Consider the following 22,998-nt stretch of genomic DNA (forward strand, 5'->3'; position numbering starts at 1 on the left):
ACACACCCCACATAGTTAATCAATAATTTTGACACCACACATTTGCCATCCTCATGTACTTCTCACCTCACAACTTTTCAGCAGTCTCAATACATCAAGAGCAGCTTCTCAACACAACTTTCCCCCCACCAGTAAGTTCTACAAACAGACATTTAAACCAAAGTCATCCTGTTGTTGCCTGACAGCTATTGTTACAAAAACAAGCTCTCAAAGTAGCACCTAATGAGCAAGGGAACAAGTGTAAATGGGGTTGACTCTCCTTTTACTGGATAGCTCATTTATAACCACTCCACTACCTCAGGAGAGATGACACAGTTATGAGGCATTCTTCACTTTGTCCTGACAAACCCGAGAAGCTTGTGCCCATTCATTCAGCAGATAGGCAGCAGTGCTGAGAAAAATGGTGGGCTTCCTGAACAAATGTAGTATAACGGCAAGACAACAATACAATAGGAAGTTGGAGGGAAGCAGAGCCAGCAAGTCCTGGAGGATGGGGGTTAATGATGAGAATTAGCAATGGTTGGCAAATCAGGCTGGACCACAGGAGCATTTTTTAGCACACCAGCACATACCTCGTAACAGTCCAGCTGTCAGGGCAGGCCTTTGACTGCATTCACCCAAAGCAGAACTGGCTTACCACATTTTGAATGAAATGAAATGATATACATAGCTATCTCAAGAGGGGGTGGTCCAGACTCTAACACTGCCCGTCTTTATTTCCCATGGCATTTGGAAAGTGCATTCATGCTTACTTGCAGAGGCAGGTAGTGTGGTGGAAGAGAGCTGCAGACCCCAGCATCTCTGCAGCTTACCTGGGTGCAGGCTTGTGCAGAGCTTGCATGAGGTCCAGGGCAGGAGTCCTGTTAGAATAAAGTTATAAATTCAAACAAAAATGCAGCCAGCCCCTGGCAGGGCTCCCTGTCCAGCTTTTCCCTCCAAGACCCAGGGCAAGTTTACCTGGCTGCCCCACCCTGTGCACGGGCCTGCCTGGATGAGGCAAGGCAACTAGAAGTAGTTCAAGTGCATTTCTGCTAGTGCATCCACACAGCTATGACTCCATTGCCACTCTGGATTACTCCAAACAAGTCTGAAGTGCAAGGTCAAATTCATTTGAATGTTTCCATAGTCTATCTAGGAGAGTGATTCTCATTACATTCCCCACAGTTTGCACACTGTCTTTATGTGTCTTCTGACTTTTTGTTCCATTTCAGCCAGACTTCTCTGCATCCAGCACTTGTGATTTATTCCACTGATGTCTTATAAACCAGACTGTGAAAATTATACTATGTTTGATGCACCAGACTTTCCAGAACTACAAAATCTCAAGGTAGTCTGGAAACTATAGAGACCCAAGGAGCACTAAATCTTACCACAGAAATAAAGAAGCTTCATTGCATTACTGTAAGCTCCAAATGATTAAGAACTGCAATTTGCTTTTAAATACTCATGCACTTGCACAAGTTAATCTGTTAGCAGTATGATTCCAAAGCCTCTGTAAAATAGATTGGCTAAACTCTTGCCCACATGCGCAATTCTGTACAAGATGTAGAGCAAAAGCATGTTTCCTCTCTTTCCAAGCAAGCCTGCCTCATCTCCAGTACAACTAGCCATCTATCTGCACTTTGAACATATTTTTAATAAGGCTTATATGCATAAAATCAGACACACATAGGGTGCAATATGAAGGGTGAAATCTAGGGCTGTGTATTTTGGATTCTGCATTTAAGAATTGTGTGTGTGTGTGTGTGTGTGTGTGTGTGTGCACGCGCGCGCGCGCGCGTGTGCCTGCCTATTTTTATGATTATTTCAATTTGTAACTGTTAGTGAAGCGTACAAACTTTCTGGTGTTGTGAACCACCGTGAGCATAGTTCACTGTGGAAAGGCAGCATACAAATAAGTACAATATACCCAGTGTGTTGCAATGAAGGGCAGATGCCCTAGCTAGCTGGGCAGAAAGCACATTTTCACTCCCAAGCATGTGTAGGATTCCACATTGTCCCATATGTCTCTCTGTGATAGCTATCTTATGAACACTTTCAGATACTCAAGGGGAACTGGGCTATCAAAGAGGAAAGAGTGATGAAACTGCTTGTCTAGGATATGTGTGGAAGTGGCAACTTGCTGCATCAGAATCAGTCAGAGCCAAGACTGTGTATAGCTAGCCAAGGTCATAGCAGGTAATGTGTCCCAAGAGCCATTGGAATAGGGTGGACAAGTAGGTTAAGCCGTTGAGTCAGAGCCAAGACCAGTTGACCCTAGCATAAGACTAGTGAGTAGAAGATAGAATACCAACATAAAGACAAGAACCACATTTGTAGGACTGTCCTCAGTGCTGAAATGCTTGAGCATTATCTAAACAAGGAATTAAACATAAACTTAAAAGCCAGGTTCAAGGAACTTCGTGTGCATCAGCTCTAACTGAAAATATATATAATTTAGCATGAGAGTTATTTAAAGGAAAAAATTGTGTCAGTTCATGCATGTCGTTTAGCCCCTAATTTTCCTCTTGAAATGGCTCGAGCATCAAACTGCTACACTTATTTGGCAATCCTTTTTTTTTTTTATAAATATTTATTAAAGTTTTTAAATATAAATGCACAAATAATAAACAGTCTTACTTCTATCACAGACATAATTTCATCACTTCTTTGGGCTCCCTCACGTCTCCCGCTCCCATTTACATCGTTAAAAGTTTTTTCCAAACAAATTATCAACTTGTTTACAATCTCATGTCCACTCATTCAAATATAATCTAGCACTTCTTCCAAAAAATTTTATATTTTCTTTAGTCTCACTTATCATCAAATTTCAAATCTAGTTTAGTGGTGGCCAGTTTTTTATAATCTAGCATCCTTCTTAGCATTCAACCAAATTACAATGTTTTTGTAGATACTTCTTGAATTTCTCCCAGTCTTCCTCCATCTTCTCTTCTCCCAGGTCACGGATTCTGCCAGTCATCTCGGCCAGTTGCATATAGTCCATCAGTTGCATCTGCCACTCTTCCAGTGTGGGTAGATCTTGAGTTTTCCAGTTTTTTGCGATGAGTATCCTTGCTGCCGTTGTTGCATACATAAAAAATGTTCGGTCCTTCTTTAACACCTTCTGGCCGACAATACCCAGAAGGAAGGCCTCTGGTTTCTTAGTGAAGGTATACTTAAATACCTTTTTCAGCTCATTATATATCATTTCCCAGAAGACCTTCACCTTAGGGCATGTCCACCAGAGGTGAAAGAATGTTCCTTCGTTTTCTTTACATTTCCAACATTTATTATCAGACGAATGGTATATTTTGGCAAGTTTAACTGGGGTCATGTACCATCTATATATCATTTTCATTACATTTTCCTTCAGAGCATTACATGCGGTGAAGTTCAGCCCAGTGGTCCACAACCTTTCCCAGTCCTCAAACATAATGTTATGCCCAATGTCCTGTGCCCATTTTATCATAGCCGATTTAACCATTTCGTCTTGTGTATTCCATTTTAACAGCAAGTTATACATTCTAGATAATACCTTAGTCTTTGGTTCTAACAATTCAGTTTCTAACTTCGATTTCTCCACCTGGAACCCTAACTTTTTATCATTTTTAAAAACTTCTTTAATCTGAGCATAATGTAACCAGTCTCGCACCTTATCCTTCATTTTCTCTAAACTCTGCAATTTCCAATTGTCTCCATCTTTTTCTAATATTTCCCAATATTTTGGCCATTTAGCCTCCATATTGGGTCTTTTTAGGGCCTTAGCCTCCAGAGGTGAGAGCCACCTTGGAGTTTTATTTTCCAGTAAGTCTTTGTATTTTGTCCAGACATTAAACACTGCTTTCCTGACAATATGGTTCTTAAAGGCCTTATTGATCTTAACTTTATCATACCATAAGTATGCATGCCAACCAAAAGCATTGTTAAAACCTTCCAAGTCCAACACGTCAGTGTCTTCGAGAAGTAGCCAGTCTTTTAGCCAGCAAAAAGCTGCGGCTTCATAGTACAACTTTAAGTCTGGCAGGGCAAAGCCCCCTCTTTCTTTCGCATCTGTTAATATCTTAAACTTAATTCTGGGCTTTTTGCCCTGCCAGACAAATCTGGATATATCTTTCTGCCACTTCCGGAAGCACTCCGTTTTGTCCACAATCTGTAATGTTTGAAACAAAAACAACATTTTTGGCAATACATTCATCTTGATAGCAGCAATTCGGCCTAACAAAGAAAGCTTCAATTTTGTCCAACTATCCAAGTCTCTCTTAATTTCAGACCAACATTTTTCATAGTTATCCTTAAATAGACTCAGGTTTTTTGCTGTTATGTTTACCCCTAGGTATTTTACTTTTTTAACCATAGTTAGTTCTGTTTCTCTCTGAAACCTTTCCGACTCTATATCTGTCAAATTTTTTCCCAACACTTTAGTTTTCTGTTTATTTAATTTAAATCCTGCCACCCGACCAAAATCCTGTATCAGTTGTAATACTCTTTTCGTACTAGATTCTGGCTCCTGCAGAGTCAAAACTAGGTCATCTGCAAAAGCTTTCAGTTTGTATTGTTTCGCTCCGACCTGAATCCCTTCCACCAACCGGTCCCCTCTGATCAAGTTCAAGAGCACCTCCAGAACCGAAATAAATAACAAAGGGGAAATCGGGCAGCCTTGTCGTGTTCCTTTTTCAATTTTGAACTCTTCTGTGACCACATTGTTAACTATTAGTTTAGCCTTTTGTTCTGAATATATTGCGTCAATCCCATTCTCAAACCCCCGTCCCACTCCCATTTCATTCAAATTTCCCTTCATAAATTTCCAAGAGATATTGTCAAAGGCCTTCTCCGCGTCTATAAAAATTAACACTGCTTTTGTATTTATATCTGTTTGCAAAAGTTCCAAAACGTCAATAATGTTCCTAGTATTTGCAAACATATGTCTGCCTGGGAGAAAGCCTGCCTGGTCTTTATGGATTACTTCATTAAGAACTCTTTTAAATCTACTTGCCAAAATGTCTGCAAATATTTTGTAATCCACATTCAGAAGGGAGATGGGACGATAGTTTTTAAGTTGTGTCTTTTCAGCTTCAGATTTTGGTATCAATGTGATAAAAGCTTCCTTCCACGATTCCGGCGCCTTCTTCCCTTCCATAATTTCATTACAGACCTCCATCAATGGTTGGATCAAATAGTCTTTTAATGTCTTATAATACTTGGAGGTCAGACCGTCTGGCCCTGGAGATTTGCCCAATTGCATGTTCTGGATAGCTTGTTCAATCTCTTGCTGTGTTATTTTGTTGTTCAGGATTAATCTGTTTTTTTGTGACAACTTTGTTAGTCCATTTCTTTCCAAAAATTGTTTAATCTCAACCTCATCTTGCGGCCCTTGAGTGTATAATTTTTTAAAGTATCTCTGGAAGCACTTTCTAATTTCCATGGGGTTCTGGATATTTCTTCCTTCAATTTCTAGGTTTGTAACTGTATTTAGTTTCTGTCTCTTCTTCAACTGCCAGGCTAGCAGTTTCCCACATTTGTTTGCCGATTCAAAAGTTTTTTGTTTCATTAATTTAATCTTCCATTCTATTTCTTGGTTTATCAATTTGGAATATTGAGCTTGATACAGTTTAATTTCTCTCAGAATCGGCTGTGACTTCGGATTTGATCTTAATTTCTTCTCCAATTCTTTGATTTTCTGCAAAATCTTATCCTTCCTTTCATTTTGTGTTCTTTTCTTTACAGTGTTCTGTTGTATCAAGAACCCCCTCATCACAGCTTTGCTTGCGTCCCAGATAGTTCTTTTTTCCACCGTAGTGTTCATATTTATTTCAAAATAATCCTTCAGAGTTTTTTGGGCCTTCTTAACAATCTCCTGATCTCTAAACAAGCTATCATTCATCTTCCATCTAAAGGAGCCGGTTGGCAAAAGTGTCATATCCATCTTCAGCGCATTATGGTCGGAGCAGGTCTTTGGGCAGATTTCCACTTTTCTGACCTTGGGTGCCAGACCTCTAGATATCCATATTTGGTCGATTCTTGTCCAAGTCAGTTGGGCTTCAGAGAAGAATGTTCCCTCTCTTCCCAGGGGGTTCTTAGTTCTCCAAATGTCAATCCAGTCCATATTGTCAGCCATTTCAAAAAAGGTCTTTGGCAGTCTGCCGTCTTTTGTAACATTTTGATTTTGTGACTTATCCATGTTTGTCGATACGACCCCATTCATATCTCCCATCATAATGATGTTGTTATAGTCCAGATAGTCCAGCATAGTCTCATGCAACTTCTTGTAAAATTCCGATTTCCCGTCATTTGGTGCATAAATTCCTAATATCAAAATCTTTTCTCCTTGATGTTGTATCTCAATTCCTAATATTCTTCCATGTTCGTCTTTAAATAAGAATTTAGGTGACAGGCTCTCTTTTGCATATATCACCACTCCTCGCTTCTTTACTCTGTCCGAAGATATAAATTCTTGACCAAGTCTTTTGTTTATTAACACCTTTCTATGGAGCCTAGTCACATGTGTTTCTTGTAAGCAGATAATATCCAATTGTTCTTTTTTTAATATATGAAAAATTTTCCTCCTTTTTTCCGGGATGTTGCAGCCATTAATGTTCCAGCTCAAAAGTTGCAGAGACATCCTGAATAAATCTGGTTATTTTTCAAGGGGTGGTATCTTATTCAGAGGATCTTCAGGGTCCAAGGGTGCAGGTACCTCTGGTGTTTCAGGCCCTGGAAGTTGGTCAATTCCTTTATGAAGGTCCTCTCCGTATACGTTCAGAAATTTATCTCTATCTTCCGATGTTCTGATTTTGATCTTCTTCCCTCTAAAAGTAAAAGATAGTCCTTGAGGAAATTCCCACCTAAAGATGATTGAGTTCTTCCTTAGTAGTCTTGTCAACTCCAAATAGTTAGATCTAAGATCTAGCAGTTGTTTAGGAATATCCTTGTAAATCTCAATTCTTTTGTCCAAAATGTCCAGTGACTTTCCGTAGTGTAGGCCCAAAATCTTATCCCTTTCCTCCTTTGACCTCAGTATTATCAAACAGTCTCTGGGCTTCTCTTTCTTTAGAAGTCTTCCGAGCCTAAAAGCCGAAACAATTTTAAAGTCCTTTTCCTCTAAACTCCAAAATTTGGAAAATTCTTTAGTCAAAAACTCAGCTAGGTTGCCTTCTTCCACTTCTGGTATTGCTCTTATCCTTAAATTGCTCTCCCTGTTCCGCAGTTCAAGCATGGACAAATAGGTCTGATGTTCACCTACTTGTTTGCAGAGTGGTCTTACCTCTTGTTCTAAATTTTCAAGTTTTTGGCTGGTATCTTCAGCCAATTTCCGATTTTCCCCTGCAGCCTCCTTCAATTCTGCGATCGCTTGAGTATTCTGTGCAACTTGTCCAGATAATTTATTTAAACATTCTGTGTTCTGCTCAATTTTATATGTTTGCTCATCGGCTTTCTTGTCCAAAGATTCTACTTTCTTATCCAAAGATTCTAATTTTTCAAAAATTTTCTCTAAAATAGCAGTGCTTGCCCCTGAGGCCATATCTTCCAGTTGTAATTCCTCAGTTTCTCCCTCCCCTGCCCGAGGCAGAGAAACAGCTTCCACCTCAGAAGGCAAAGTAGGCACAGATGATCTACGTGCCTGTGAGGCTGCGGTTAAAGTTGTCAAAGTTGTTTGTTTAGTTCTTCCTCTCCTTCTTGTACCACTCATTCCAAAGTTATCTAAAAGTCAAGGTCAAGCTGAGTTGTTCCCATGAGAAAGCCACGGCCCAGATGGTAGCAGTCAGCAGAGGGCCGGGAAAAGGAAAGTAAAATAAAAGTCACTGTTATAAGTCCCAAATCCTCTAGGGGGAGTTTAAAATATTTCAGGAAGGAGATCAATTTCAATTAAAATAAAGTCAGATTTCTAAGTCCAGGAACCCTCAATAGAAAGATTTTTCAGCAGAGTTGGAGTTTAGAACAGCAACAGTGTTTCTGAAGATGCAAGCTGGTAATCCAAATGCCTTAAAGTAGCAAGTTCAAACTCTCTCAGATTGTTTCAAAGTTCAGATTCAAAGTATCCAAACTGCAAACTGCAAGCTGACAGCTCAGTTTCTCAGGCAGCTCCAGCGCCTGGGGTTTTTAGTTAGAATATAGCTCCAAAGGGAGAAAGATATCCCCGTGTGATTAAAATTCATAAAAGTCCAACACATAAAGTTATTGTTCCACTTAGAATAAAGTTCAATGGGTGCTCAGATCAAATAGTTTAAAAGATCTCTCTTTGCCTCCACTCCTCCAGCTCTTTGCGTTCAAGTTCAATGGGAGCGGAAGACGGACTTCCTGTTTTTCGTCACTCCGCTTTCAGCCAAATTTGATATTTTAAAGTCCCAAATTGCATACAGTCAGTTGTTTACTCACGGGTTGTTGTTTTCAAAGCATAAATTTCAGGAAGAAAGGTCAGCGCTCACTGGCAACGGCTACGCGGCTTCACTCCGCCGATTGCGGAACGACCCACAGCGCCGCAGCCTCCTCCGCGATCCGGAGCCCCTTACGGGGTTCCTTCAACGTTTCGGTGGCCGCTGCTGGCGCCCGCCGGGTCCCGGGACCGCAGGCTTCTGCTGCCTGCGGTTTTCCGTTTTGGGTCTCCGCTGCGCCGTAGCGGACGACCCTTCTCGAGCGGAGCTTCCCTTCCCCGTTAGGAAAGGGCAGCCATTACCCTTCGCGCCGCCTCCGGAAGTCCTGGCAATCCAAGGAAGTTTAAAGAGCAATTTAATGATCACTGCGAGGAAGAAGTCTTGAAAACATAATAAACAAATAATAAGAAGAAGACATGCACAAATGGATGGACCAGCGGTCTTATTCCGTGTAAAACAGCTTCCTATGCATGTTCCTGTGCACAAGATTCTTGCCTACTTTCCATTTGCCTAAAGTGAGAAGCCTAGGAGAAGTGTGGGACACCGTCATTGCTCCATGCCATACTGCAGCTGCAGCCAGAAGCTAAATGGGAAAGTACTGTCCATGCCCAAATGGTTTAGCTAGAGCTAAATGTTGCTTTGCCCAGGCACAAAACCCATATACAGGACTGCATGGAGACTATGAAGAAGAATTGGTGTATAACTCCATCATTGCTCTTTCCCATATTTACCAGGACATTAAAGTGGCAGTCCCAAATGTGATAATGCATTTGCAATTAGTGTATTAAAGTACCTTCTTGCCCTACTGCACAAATCCACACCCACCCATACAAAACCAGACCTTTTTTTCATTTAGGAAAATGACAAGGAGGTGCACTGAACAATTTTTCAATGCTAATTCTACTCAGAGCAGAGCCACTGAAGTCAGTGGACATGACTAAGGTTCCTTAATTTCAATGGGTCAACTCTAAGTAGAACTTAGCTGAATGTGCTCAATAAAAAAATGAACACAATCTAAGCAGCCTGTAAGATATCTGTAAGCAAATAAGGATAAATGCTGAATAAACAAGTAATCTAGAGGAATTCTATAAAATGAGTGGGGACAATAACTTGTGGTTTCTTTTCTACTTCTACAATCATTAGATAATTCCTTTTGACCTCCCCCTTGTGCCAACAATAGGCATAAAGAATAAAAAAAATTAAAAATGCCAGAAATTATTTTTGCATGCTGTAAATTGTCCTCTCAGCTTTATAGGAGAATGAGTTTACATTTACACTCTCAGAGGCTGTGCTTTCATGTTGTGTTTGTTAACAGGAAATTCAATAAGGAATAGCCAGTTATGAGCCAAGCCACTCAATAAAGACGGAATTGCCACTTAGCTGCCAACTGCTTTCTATCTCACAAACGGTTGTTCAAATCTGGAGAAAAAAGTTCAGGGCCATTCATACTTCAACTCTGACAAATAGGACAAGGAAATTCCAAGGTACTAAATAGCTCCAACTGCAAACTAAAGTAAAATAAAAAATAAAAAATGAATCTTATATTAAGAGATATGGAAGATTTATTCTGCTTCCTGCTCATTTCTCTCCTTGCTCTCAGTTGATGAGAGGCTGTTTTCTATGTTGGTGCTTCTGCCAGCAAAGATAATATGCTTGTCAGATTACCTGTGCCTTTGGTAAAAACACAGTTTGATTAAAAGAGGCTTATAACGTATTACCTTCAGCAAACACTTGTCTCTCCATACACACCACACTCATGGTGGATGTGATTTCGTTATAAAATCATCAACTCCTTCCTGTAACCTGGAATTTTCAGGATGTACAACTGTCTGAGAGTTCTGGCACATAAGAATGGTTCAATGGCTCAGAGTATACATAACTCTTTAATGCTGTGCCATGTGCCTTCTCCTCAAGAATAACAGTAACAACCTCCCCCCTCTTCCCCAAAAAACTATGGGGCAAATGTGTACACACACACACACACACACACACACCAGTCAAGCTTGCATTATAGCATCATGCTCATGCCTCTATGTCTTCTTTGTTCTTCTGCAAGTCTGCAACCTAGGGAACATAGTTTAGTGTGTGTTTTACCATTAAATGATGCAGAACACTGGGCTAAGGGAAGCTGCTTTATACCACTGGTCCCTCTAGTCCATCATTGTCCTTGTACTGGTTACACCCAGGATTAGCCACACCTGAATTCAAGCCTAGAGTGTGTTTTCTTCAGCCCAACATCCCTGAGATCTGTTGTCGGCCCAGGCTCTGAAAAGCAGCTTACTGCTAGGAGGATCTGCTTTATTGAGATGGATACTAATACTATCAGGGAGTCCAGCCACAAGAGACTCACAATGCCTGCCAGTTACAGGTCAATGCTGCACTCTTCTCCTTTCCATATCTGAGGTGGGATGCTGCAATCCAATGGTTGTTCACTAGGCTAATTTCAAGCCTAACGAAGCTCCTGAGGTTCCTAGATCATGGCTCCAAGTCCCTGGCATTGCAAGAGGGTCTTGCTTCCCCAACAGCCACAGCCTTGGAATCCCTCAGAAATCAGGTACAGTATATAGCTTTGTCTACCAGCTGCCCAGCCTGCAGCCTTGCTTCTACCTTCGAGCTCACATAACTCAAACTCTCAACTCTAGCCTTTGTCTTTCTAACAACCAGCGAGTTGAGGAAGGGTGACCCACCCATTTGTCACCCTGCACAGAGCTGCTTCCTTTGTTACCTTACTGGCTCCTACTCAGAGGGCCATTACCTCACCAGGAAGCTAGCATGGCTATTCCAGGAATTGAATCTGTGCTGGATCTGGTCTACCAAGTTTGTAATCAAAACCCCAAGTTTGTAATCAACTCCCAGCATGAAAGCTGCCCATAGCTGCAAATGGTGGTGGTCTTTTCCTAGAAAAAAGGTGCCAGTACTCTATCACGAGCACCGACAGCGAGGCAACCAGGGTGCACACAGCCAGCAGCAGGGAGCAGAACCTGATAGGGGAAGCACATCAGATGCTGTGCTGCCCACTCTTGCACTCCTCAGGGAGTGGCACTCGTACATTCCACCAGCCCTGGGAGGTGGCAGCAGTGGTTAGGCCTGAGGAGGGCTTTGTTCATGCCATGGCTCTTCATGAGGCTGAGTGTCTCGGGGCGGGGGGGGGGGGAGTTGTTGGTTCTGCATACCAGTGCATACCACAAGGAAATAAAACACTAGTTGTAAAGCAGTGAGATGAAAGACCAACACCAACCTTATCACTTTTCTGGCATGTGCCCACCAAACCAAACAAGACACTGGACCAATCCAGGGTTTTTTTTCTGGTCTGTTGGATAGCATCTCTTCAAAGCTGCTCTTTACTTGGATGATAATTCTGCCTTCTTCAATAGTTCTTTAAAAGCTGTGTTGTGGTATAAAGAAATCTATTAGCATGCGTCCTTTTCCTAACATGATTTTCACTGGGTTGCTGCCTTCATTTAATTTTATCTTTTCTGTTAAAACACTCTTAAGACTGAGATAACAAACATAATTCAGCAATTTGTACTTCAGTTCATTCTGACTGATAATTTTCTAATTAATTCCTTCACTCAAAGGGGAGAAAAAACCTTTGCTGATTTTTATGTTTCAATTTAGCATTCAGTTTAGCGATTAGATTAGTAATAGAGTCCATTTTAAAAGATGACACTCTTCAAGGCGAAGTGGGAATGCCTCCCAAATCACATCTTGGTAGATATCTAGCTTATTATTATCTAGCCTGCACTAATCTTGAGACATTTACAGGATCGCAAGCAGAATGATGTGGGCATAAAGTTACTAGTGGATTAGATGACCCCAGGGGTCCCCTCCAGCTCTGCAATTCTAGCCCTCTGCCCAACAAGGAGATATGCAATTTAATATAAGCGAGACAAGAGACATGCATTTATGTTCAAGTGGCTCAGTGGCAGAACATCTGCCTTGCATGCAGAAGGTCCCAGGTTCAATCCCCAGCATCTTCAAGTAGGACTAGGAAAGTCCTTGCCGGAAACCCTGAAGAGGCACTGCCAGTCAGTGCAGGCTATACTGAGCTAGAATGGTTTGACTCAGTAAAAGGCAGCTAAGTGAGATGAACATAAGAAGACTCCTGCTGGATCAGGCCCGTGTCCCATCTAGTCCAATGAGAAGCCTATGGAAAACTCACAAGCAGGATCCGAGCACTTTGCGTCCCCCTCCCCCCTTGGGAAATAAAGACACAGGACACAGTATTTAAGGTTAACGAGTGAAAAAGGCCACAACTTTATTGATTGTAGGAATTGAGTGGTATTGGCTTAGGCATTGGTCCTAACAACTAACCGGCTTCAGCCCGATTGCATGAAGGCCGGTAAGGGTTAACCACCAGTGGGGGGAGTCCTGCTGATGTACATCAACTAGGAGCTCCCCCGGGGTCACCACTCGGGGGCATGCCTTAGGCCCACACCTCCATAGGCTTTGGACAGGGCAACGCCCCCCGGAATCCTTTACCGGACTACCGGACTACTTTACCGGGTCAGCTTGAACAGCAAAGAGAGGGCGGTCCTCAGGCGCGCCGGCCATAAATAGCTCAGGCCACGCCTCCCTGGCCAGCCCATTGGCTGGACAGGGCGATGACGCGCCCGAGGATTCCCTCATTTTTGCGGGGGCTGTGAGTCAGGAGGCAGAGCACAGCCATCAGCAGCCTTCTCCATGAATCTGTCTACTCTTTTAAAGCCACCCAAGTTGGTGGCCATCACTGCCTCCCGTGGGACTGAGATCCATAGTTTAACTATGTGCTGCATTAAGAAATGCTTTATTTTTCTCTGTCCTGAATCTTTCAAAATTCAGCTTCATTGCTTTTCTCCATCTCTCACAACACTAGAACTCACAGACATACAAGTTATCACTGTTCACTTAAATCTAAAGCACCAGATGTATTTGTGTATGCAGTTCTACTCTCAGGTGCAATCTCATGAATGTATTTATCACATGAATGCTTATTTTGCTCTATGCTGCACCTAATATTATGGAATCTGGCGAAATTACAGGAGGCAATTTGTAGCAGAGCAGTGAAAACATTGTGAGAAATCAGATTCTGCAAGAATTCTTAATTGTTGTTGATACAAATTTGCCCAAAACAAAGACTTCTTGGTCTTGAGTAAACATGCAGGACATTTATTTAAAGCATGGTGTATATCACTGTAGCTGGATGAGAATTCAGATCAGCAATATTTGTTCTGCATTCTAGTTCTTGCTAACTTGGGTGGCACAATTTTATTCTGTGAACTGCCCTAAGACCTCCAGGTATAGGGCGGTATATAAATTCAATTTTTTTTTTTTATTATTATTATTATTATTATTATTATTATTATTATTATTAAAAACCCAAGTAGAGTCCAACACTTACTATGGATGATAAGACATAGAGTAGACCCACTGAATTTAATGGACTTAAGCAACTTAAAACCTATTGATTTAAATGGGCATGTTCTGAGTATGACCAATACTTGATATCTCCCTTTATTAATAAGTAATTTAGAGGCACTCCCAGTCTGCAATTTTTACATGATGAGCACTCTCATCACAGTTTGCAATTACACATTCACACAAAGAGGTTGGAGTAAAAGGACATATCATCACATACAAGCAGCCAAGGTAGCTCCAAAGTTCTTCAAGAAGAAGCAGATCATTAGGCATTTTTTAATACCAGAGCAATTTCCCCACTTACATCACTCCTAGGAGCAACATCTGGAAGCTGCCTTAATCTCAAGAGATGCAACAAAATGAAAGAAATAGATTAAATATGTTTATGTATATTTAAGGAATAATACCAATGAGCACCAACATACGTCTTTGAGACATTTCCTGACTTCAGGGAGAAATAAATTAAACATGCAATAAAAGTTTATTGCTGTTGGGAGATTTCACTTTGGAAAACCTGCTAGGGATAAATTTAATGGCATTGTAAATTTTATTTTGCGAGGAATGATTATTTGGGCCTGTAAGGACTGACAATTCTGTGTAAATCTAATCAGCTAGCTAGCAATTAATAATATTAAACTGCCTCACATCTTTTGCACGCTTGAATGACCCACGATGTGCTGAGGAGTCTACCCCTTAAAAAGCCGATTATTCACAGACCAATTAATGCTTACTTGGCATGTTCAAAAAGTAAGCATTCCCCACCGCTATTATTTTTTTTTTAAAAAGGAAAATCATCCCCTCCTGTCATAGCAAGATACTACTTTCCTTTGATGCAGCTGAAAGAGCTCCCAGAACCTTTTCCCAATTCAGCTTTCCCAGATTAATTTCTTACATTTTAGCAAGAGAGAAGAAAATCATTCATTCCTGTTATTTATCCCCTAGTAAAGCACTCTCCTAATGTTCCTCCTATTTTGACTTTTAGAGGGGCTTTAGGCTTTAAGAATTGTCAATATGCTCAGTTGGGCACAGTGGCGTAGCGTGGGTGTTCAGCGCCCGGGGCAAGGCAAGTAATTTGCGCCCCCTAACTCGTGGATTTGCGCCCCCTAACCCTAACCCCCAGATGTTGCGGCCGGTGCGGCCGGGCCCCCCTGCACCCCCCACGCTACGCCACTGGTTGGGCACTGGAGTTACCATGCTTATGGTTTCAGCCACATGAAATATACAGCCTACTGTGCTGCCCTCCCCCCACCCCAATTGTGGAGCAGGTTTGGGAGGTGCACAGAGGCTGCAGAAAAAGGGGTATTCTGTTCCATCAACTATGTCTATTTCACTGATGGATAAACACCATTGGATGTCATGCTTTAAAAACACACACCATTACTAGAAGACTTCTCCTTGCTCTCAGGATACTATACTTAACCACCATGAGCCCAGTGCATATGCATTAAAATTAAGACACCACACATCATACATAGCCTCACATTTCACATGCTGAATCAATTTAGGCTCATTTTGAGTGAATGAGAATGGTGACATATCAAAGGACAAAATGAGCCTTTAACTGGAAGAACAAGCACACAGGAGAGGTTGTGTGTTGCAGTGGTCAGAGTGCTGGAGTAGGATCTGGGATATCAGAGTCTGAATATACAGTCAGGTCACTAAGTTGAGACCAGTCACCATCTCTCTGTTGTAATCTTCAAGCCTAGTCAGAGGAATTTGCCATTCTCCAGGCACCCGGCTTAGATTACTTGTTGACCTCCCTGTCAGCGACTCCCGGCAGGAGACAGGCGAGGTCTCTATCGGCGATCCTCCTCAAACGTGAGAAGAACACACCACTCTTCCCTCCTCCCTGTCTTCCCCAGGAGGGGGAAAGAGACAGACAGAAATGTATTTACATGCCTTTATTTCTGTCTATGCAGCAGTACAGAGAAACACATCTGCACTCTCCAAACACCAACAGCAGAGAGAGAAACTCCATCCCTGTACTTCCAGTACATGTCAGGTGACACTCTGAGCTAACATCCGGTGCTCAGTACAGTGAATAGACTGTCCTTTTGCTCCCACGGTACAGTCCCAAACATCAACATCCTGTTTGGCTTTCCAGCCAGCTGCAGCTCGCTGCATTGCTCCTTTTTCATAACACTCTCAACCTAGCCAACCTCTTAGAGATACCTATAAATATTTACATTGCAAGTAGAGTACTCACCAGAAAAAAATGAAAGAACTTTTTTCCTAAGGTCACTAGGACTGCTTTCTTGACTTTGAATGAATTAATAAATGACTAATCAGTTATGTCAACCAGTCAGTCAGTCAAATTTATTTGTTAGAAACCATTGGTCATAAAAAAAATTACATGCTATCATTATTCATACCTTAAATGTAAATGCCCACCACTTTCCATACTTAATGTCATATATTTACATATTTAGAAGGACAAATGTAAGCATTAGTCAGTCATCAAAGATAGAAAATTAATGAGCTGAACTAGGGCATTAAAAGGAGAATAATAAAATTTGTGCACTCATCACAAATTTTTAAGATGGATTAGTTGTGCAATAGACATGTATGCTGACAGCACAAACTCAGATTCATGCTTGCCGCACAGTAAGATTTTTTAACAAAAGTACTGTTTACCAGTAAGTTGTGGTATTTTATTTTACATGTGTTTAACCTGCTTTAAGCTAAAACTGCCAACCCTGACTCTTTTGTAATTGTTTCTTACAGTTTAATGAAAATATGATTTTATATGCTCTAAGCTGCCCTAAGTGGAAGGCAATCTTGCTCTAATAATAATTTTTAAAAGAAAAAAGACACTGTTTATTGTCACCAGAGAAAATCACCTTGAGCAATTTACACTTGGGCAATACTTTAGTTAGGGTAAGCCAAAATGTCACAAAATACAGAGCAAGATTTTATGTTCACCACACCTCTTAATCAGGTTGAATGCTAAGGGTTAGGAGGAAGAGGGTATGGCTAAAAGGGGGGCGGGATATTAAAAAATCACTTGAGGAGGTAGTCTCAAGACAGAATGAGGAGCAGATTGCACACTTAATTGGATTAGTCTCTGCTGGTTTTAAGCAAGTGTCAGGTTACCCTCTAGAAGTATAGGGAAAAGAAGCACTGGCTGATCTCTACATTTTAAAAATGCAACAGTTATCCAAACTTAGATTTTGGAATTAAGCTGCATATGTTATTATTTCAACCTTACTAAATATAAACAATATATAAATAATTGTACACATACATGCATACAAATGTTTTCTGTTGAAGCACCGAAGACTAAAATCTACTGTTTAAAGTTTGCCTTTGATAACGCCATCCTTTTTATAACATTTTATTGGTTTTGTAATAAAATGATAAAATCTTCTGTTCCTAGGAAAGTTGGCAAGTTATTCTATCATTAAATGAAGACAAAGGGAGAATACATATATGCTTTCCATTTTTAAGACCAACTTGGTTTAGAACCAGCCAGAAAGCCAAGATAACTTGTTGGCACCCTAGCTCCAGGTATGCTTGGAGGAAATTGTGAATCTATTTTTTTTTTTAAATAATTTTTATTAATTTTCATAAAACAAAAAACACAAATAAACAATACATGACTTCCCCATGCCTCCCCTTCACTGCACCCCTGTTTCAGAAGTTTTTAGCAATCCTTCATTCCTTTTCAATATTTAATTTCCCTCAAAATTTTCTTAACTTAAATATTTACAGCTATAGTTCTCTATTTCTTAACCCTTAACATTTTATCAGTCTGAAATTTTGCAACAGTTCTTAAGATATAGTTTAAATTTTTTCCAGTCCTCTTCCACTGTCTCTCTCCTCTGATCACGGATTCTGCCGGTCATCTCTGCCAGTCCCATAAATTCAGTCACCTTCGTCTGCCATTCTTCCAGAGTAGGTAATTCTTGCATCTTCCAATACTTTGCCAGGAGAATTCTTGCTGCTGTGGTTGCGTACATAAAAAAGGTCTTATCTTTCTTTGGTACCAATTGGCCGACCATGCCCAAGAGAAAAGCCTCCGGTTTGGAAATTGTGAATCTAAATCTTTTAAAATTTGGATTTCAAGTTTGGTTTTGGGTGTAATCCATTATAGTGCAATCTTGTGCATGTATACTCAGAAGTAAGCCCTACTGAGTTCAACAGGACAAATCCCCAGGTATCTGTGTATAGGTTTGACCTTTAGTTTGCCTTGGGCATTATGAAGAACAGTGTACACTGGGATATTGATAAGGAGGGTAAGATCCCATTGATTCTGGGTCCATCAATGGCTTTTTCAGTATGTCAGCTTTCATATCCATCTGATCTTGAAATGAAGGGCAAGGGCACCATACTTCGGTGGCTCCAATCATTCCTGGAAGGCATATCCCAGGATCTCTTCTCCAGGTACCCAGAGTTTTGGAGGGCTTTGTCTAGGGTGACATCCAGGGAAAACCTTAGACGATGGCCCAGGAGGTTCAAGCTTCAGCCCTTTGGCACTGGTGCCCTAATTTCTAGGCCCTTCTACCCTTATCTGCAGCCTACTGTGCTCACCCCCTGCAGCCCAGATTAATAGTTTAAAAAATAATACAGGATTTTTATTTTTTTAAGAGAAATATTGCACATTGCTCAACTTCATACTATGTATCAATACTGTTTTGCCTTGTGCACAACCACCAGTTGTGGTTCGAGGACCCGACCACCGCGACGTGAAAAGAAGACACAGGGACACATGATATAAGGTTAATGGGCTAGAAAAGGCCACAACTTTATTGATTACAGCAATGAAAAGGTATTGGCTTAGGCATTGGATCGCGAAACAAGTGGGTTTATTCACCAGGGGTTCATCACCTGTTGATGCTAATCCAACTATAGGCTCACCCCTGCTGTCACCGAGGGTCGTGCCATGGCCTCCCGCCAAGCAGGAGGTGAGCTGGAGGCAGGGGGCTACGCCCCCTGCTAGGGGCGGTGTTCAGGCTCCCGCCCACAACCACTCCCCTCTCTTTCAGGGAGGAGAGTCTCTATTGAAGTCGCTTCCAAAACTTGGCTCACATTTCCACCATTTATAATTTCTGCTTATCTGATGTAGTCTTTCTGGAATCATGTACCATCTGGATGTAACCTTATGACAACTGTCACATACATTTCCGTAGAATGAAAAAGTTATGCACACTTTCCCATATAAACTTCCTATATCATGACCCTACTGTAACATACTCATTCTTCTTCACAAAATAGGGAGAATTAAACTTTAATTTTAGGCATCAAATGCTTTCCATCTGCCACAATATATACGTATATTGTCAGTTTTACTCGGAGTAAATAGTATTCAACTAAGTTTTACTCAGAGTAAACTCACTGAAATTAATGAACATGATTACGATAGGTCCATTGATTTCAATGGGTCTCCTCTGAGTAAACATTAGTTAAATGCCACCCAGTATACTTTGGGCCTTATCTTAAATGAAGGCTGCACAATTTGTAACCCACCAAACTGAACTCAGCCGTACTTTGGCACCTGCAAATAATTTGATTGCATCCCCTATAGTTGCAGGTACAGGGAGACAGGAGGAACAGGACGTTTGTTAGGAAAATTTATCACCAATGAACAAACTCTGATTGATTTTTGAAGTTGCCATACTTTGGAGGGATTCTGAGTGTGCACCCAACAAGGTATGCAGACTTTAAAAATAATAATAATAATAAAACAGAACTGAGGACTTTCTACGAGTGTGTGCGTAGAAAGTAGCCCACTGTGCAAAAGTAAAAACTGAATTCATTGCTCCACCCACTTTTGCCTCTGGCTCTGTCCATCAATTGCATGTGAGTCTTTGAAGGCTGCCCAGGAGGGAATGTGATCCACAGGCAGGAAAAGTTTTCTCACCCGTTTTAAGCCCTCATTGCTACATATCTCAAAACTTTCAACAGCCCGTCTACCAATCCTTGCCTGTGCCTTTTATCATTCTGTGTTCAGCTCTCTTCAGAATAGTATACAACATATACAGTTTTTAGTTTGCCTTGCAGAGTGCTTGATATATCTACTGCATCTAATTCCTTTGCTTTCACTTGAAAGTAAGTTTCAATTTACCCATCCTTTTGAGGCATACTGGAGCAGAGGTGTGAGAAGCAATCTCTGTTTCCAGAGCTAATCATCAGAGAGAGGTGGTAGGTTGCGCAACAGGAGAATTTCTTAGGTTGAGATCTTATGGACTGACAAGTTTCTGAATTGGTATCTCATGAATATCTTTTAGCCTAGTATTTGTTGGGGGTATTTGTAAAACTGCAAGGAACTCTGTAGTGATGTTGTTCAACTTTCTTCCAATGAATCCAGCTGAGTAACATATAGCACCTCCAACAATTTCAGCTGCCAGGTTTTAGATCTTACAGAACCAATAGTGCTCTTTCACCAAAGTCATTCTCTGCTCCAATTAGATTACAGTCTTACTCCATTATCAATCACAAGCCAAGAAAGCTATGTTCATTTCAGACACAGCTGCATATGGTATGCCATCTCTCTATCTCCCACTCTGCAAATCAGTACTTCATGAAGAAAAATGAATGTATGTGTCTTCTTTCTGCATAAGAATCCCTCAGAGAATTGGTTCCCTTTGGAAATGCAATGACATTGCAGAAAACAAAGCCGTTCTGCTGATGTTACAAGCACAAAAAGCAATGTCATAAATGAAAGTGGAATGGAGATGGATGCACAAAACCCCTAATGACATCTGGTCTTGAAAGAGCCAAATATGTAAATTTTTCATGAGAACAGGCACGGCACCATCCAGTACGATGGCTCATCCTTGGATATCTTCCCTATAAACAGCAGTGTGAAGCAGGGCTGCATTCTTGCAGCAACTCTCTTGCAGCATATTCTTCTCTCTGTTGCTCTCCTATGCTTTCAGTTTGACTGAAGATGGTATGTACCTCCATTCAAGGAGAAACGGGGGTCTGATCAACCTGGCACATCTCCACACCAAGAACAAAGTGCAATGGGTTCTTATCCAAGAGATTTTGCTTGAAAATGATGCTGCCCTGACAGTGCACTCCAAGGAAGCTCTACACAGACTCATCAACCATTTTGCCCAAACCTGCAGGGAGTTTGGCCTTACCACCATCCTGATGAAGACCAACATCCTAAGTCAGGATGTTGCCAGCACCTCACACATCAGCATTAAGGTAGTAAATGATGCTGTCTACCTGGACTCCACAATAACCAGCAATCTCTCCATCGACACTGAGCTTCACATGCGTATTGGCAAGGCAGATATGGCAATGGCTTGCCTCTCCAAAATGCTATGGGAGAAATGTGATGCTTGTGACCAATACCAAGATGAAGGTCTGCCAGGCTTGCGTGTTGAACACATTGCTTTATGGAAGTGACTTGTGGGCAACTTACACCCACCAGCAGCAACACCTCAATACCTTCTATATGCACTATATCAGGGAGATTTTGGGAATGGCAGGACAGAGTCTCAAACAAAGATGTGTTCTCCCAAGCCCACATTCCCAGCATATTTGCATGTCTGTCTCAGTGATGTCTACACAGGCTTGGTCAGATCTGGCCCAGTGAGCCAAAAATTGTTCCCCACAGCAGATGTACAATAAATAGTATACAATTACAGCATAAGGCGGTAAGTCTGTTAGAAGTTATCTGCAGCCATCTTGAAAGTCACCTAGCTTGTATCCAATGGTTATGCAAGTGGAAAACAACTCAGGCAACCCATCCTGCCCTGCAGCCCCTCTATCCTCCAAAAAGTCTCTCCCGAGGGTAACATGGGGATCTACTGAACAATGTAAACTGTATCATATAAGCCTACAGTCCCAGGAGCGGGAGGGAATTGGTCAATATTAGGTGCAGGAAGGAACACTGGGCAAATGGAATGGACAGGTCCATTAGTCCTACTATTCTGGGCATCTTTTCAACAAGATGGAGGATGATAATACTTTAATTAAATAAATAGTACATTTTTTGTTTCTATCTGTATAGTGAATGAAGAGGCCCAAACAGAATTATGGATCTCTTACTTTAGGACTGTTCCTGTTTAGCATATTTCTATAGTAAATTATTCTATTCGGAAACAGTTCTGGACCTGCTCAATTCATGCTACTTCATGTGAGAGATTGCAACATTTTCCAAAGAATATTCATTACATTTTGTGTTTGCTTTGTTTTCAGAAAGGTCATCAATCTCTGTTAACTCCTGTTTTGCTGCTGTTTAATAAAAGTCCTGCAGCTGCAATTCTTTGTGATGTGTGTTTGTATATGTATGAATAAAATATGTTATATAAATATCGCCAGCAGGACAAACTCAACCTTTATAGCACCTCAGCTTTGGAATGTGCTATTCTAATCTTATTTATTTTTATTTATAAGATTTCTCACCCACCCTTCACTGCAACAATCCAGGGTGGTTTACAACACTATAATACGGAATCTTTTTTAAAAAAAACCAAGTCAGATAAAACTATTGCAATTATGAAACAAGTAAAACCATTCCAGATGGAACAGAACAGTCCAAGTTCAATAAAAGAGACTACCTCAGCTGTCAAAGGACAAGATAAAAAGGTGTGTCTTCAGCATATAGCAAAAGCTGAGGAATGATGGTGCTAGGATTTAGGCTGAGTAGTGAGGGAGCCAAGTTTGCTGATGACACCAAGTTGTTCAGGGTGACAAAATCCAAAAGGAATTATGAAGAGCTCCAAAATAATTTAATATATTAGGTATAATAATAGAGAAAACAGTGGAAATAAATGTGATGGGGGGGGGTTATATTAGCAAAGCTACGTGTCAACTTAAATGGTGTACTATGGAAAAAGTCAATAGAAGCTGAATTAGGTAGCCTTACCTGGAAGGAAGGTTCCTCTCCTTTACTGCAATGGAAGTTCTGAATACATTTGCAAATGGACAAAAGGATGATTGCCAGAGGTGGAGAATGGTCAGCAAGTTTGTTGTTGTTTAGTCGTTTAGTCGTGTCCAACTCTTCGTGACCCCATGGACCAGAACACGCCAGGAACTCCTGTCTTCTACTGCCTCCCGCAGTTTGGTCAGACTCATGTTTGTAGCTTTGAGAACACTGTCCAACCAATGGTCAGCAAAGAGCTTTGTAAAGAAACAATTTGTGGACCCTTGATCAGAATATGTGTTCTCCTTGCTATCTTCCCTTTTCTTGTGTGTCTTTTTTCAGTATCAAGCCTCATGACAGGGCCTGTCTCATTTCCTTTTCTTGGCATGAGCTGCTTTGGGAGATGATGATGATAGTCTGAAAAGTGGAGTAAAA

At 41.1% G+C, this 22,998-nt stretch overlaps 1 protein-coding gene across 1 annotated transcript in view; it reads right to left on the minus strand.

Annotated features, from left to right (window-relative positions):
• The window catches only part of DPP10 (dipeptidyl peptidase like 10), a 586,236-nt gene extending 563,496 nt beyond the window's left edge, over window positions 1-22,740 (minus strand). The window contains exon 1 of the mRNA XM_081871497.1: window positions 22,567-22,740. The gene's annotated coding sequence lies outside the window, so the exon portion shown is untranslated. The remainder of the gene's footprint in view (window positions 1-22,566) is intronic.
• Window positions 22,741-22,998: the final 258 nt, after the last annotated feature.

The sequence above is a fragment of the Podarcis erhardii genome (genome assembly GCF_964252035.2).
Source record: "Podarcis erhardii genome assembly, chromosome: 1".
Lineage (NCBI taxonomy): Eukaryota > Metazoa > Chordata > Lepidosauria > Squamata > Lacertidae > Podarcis > Podarcis erhardii.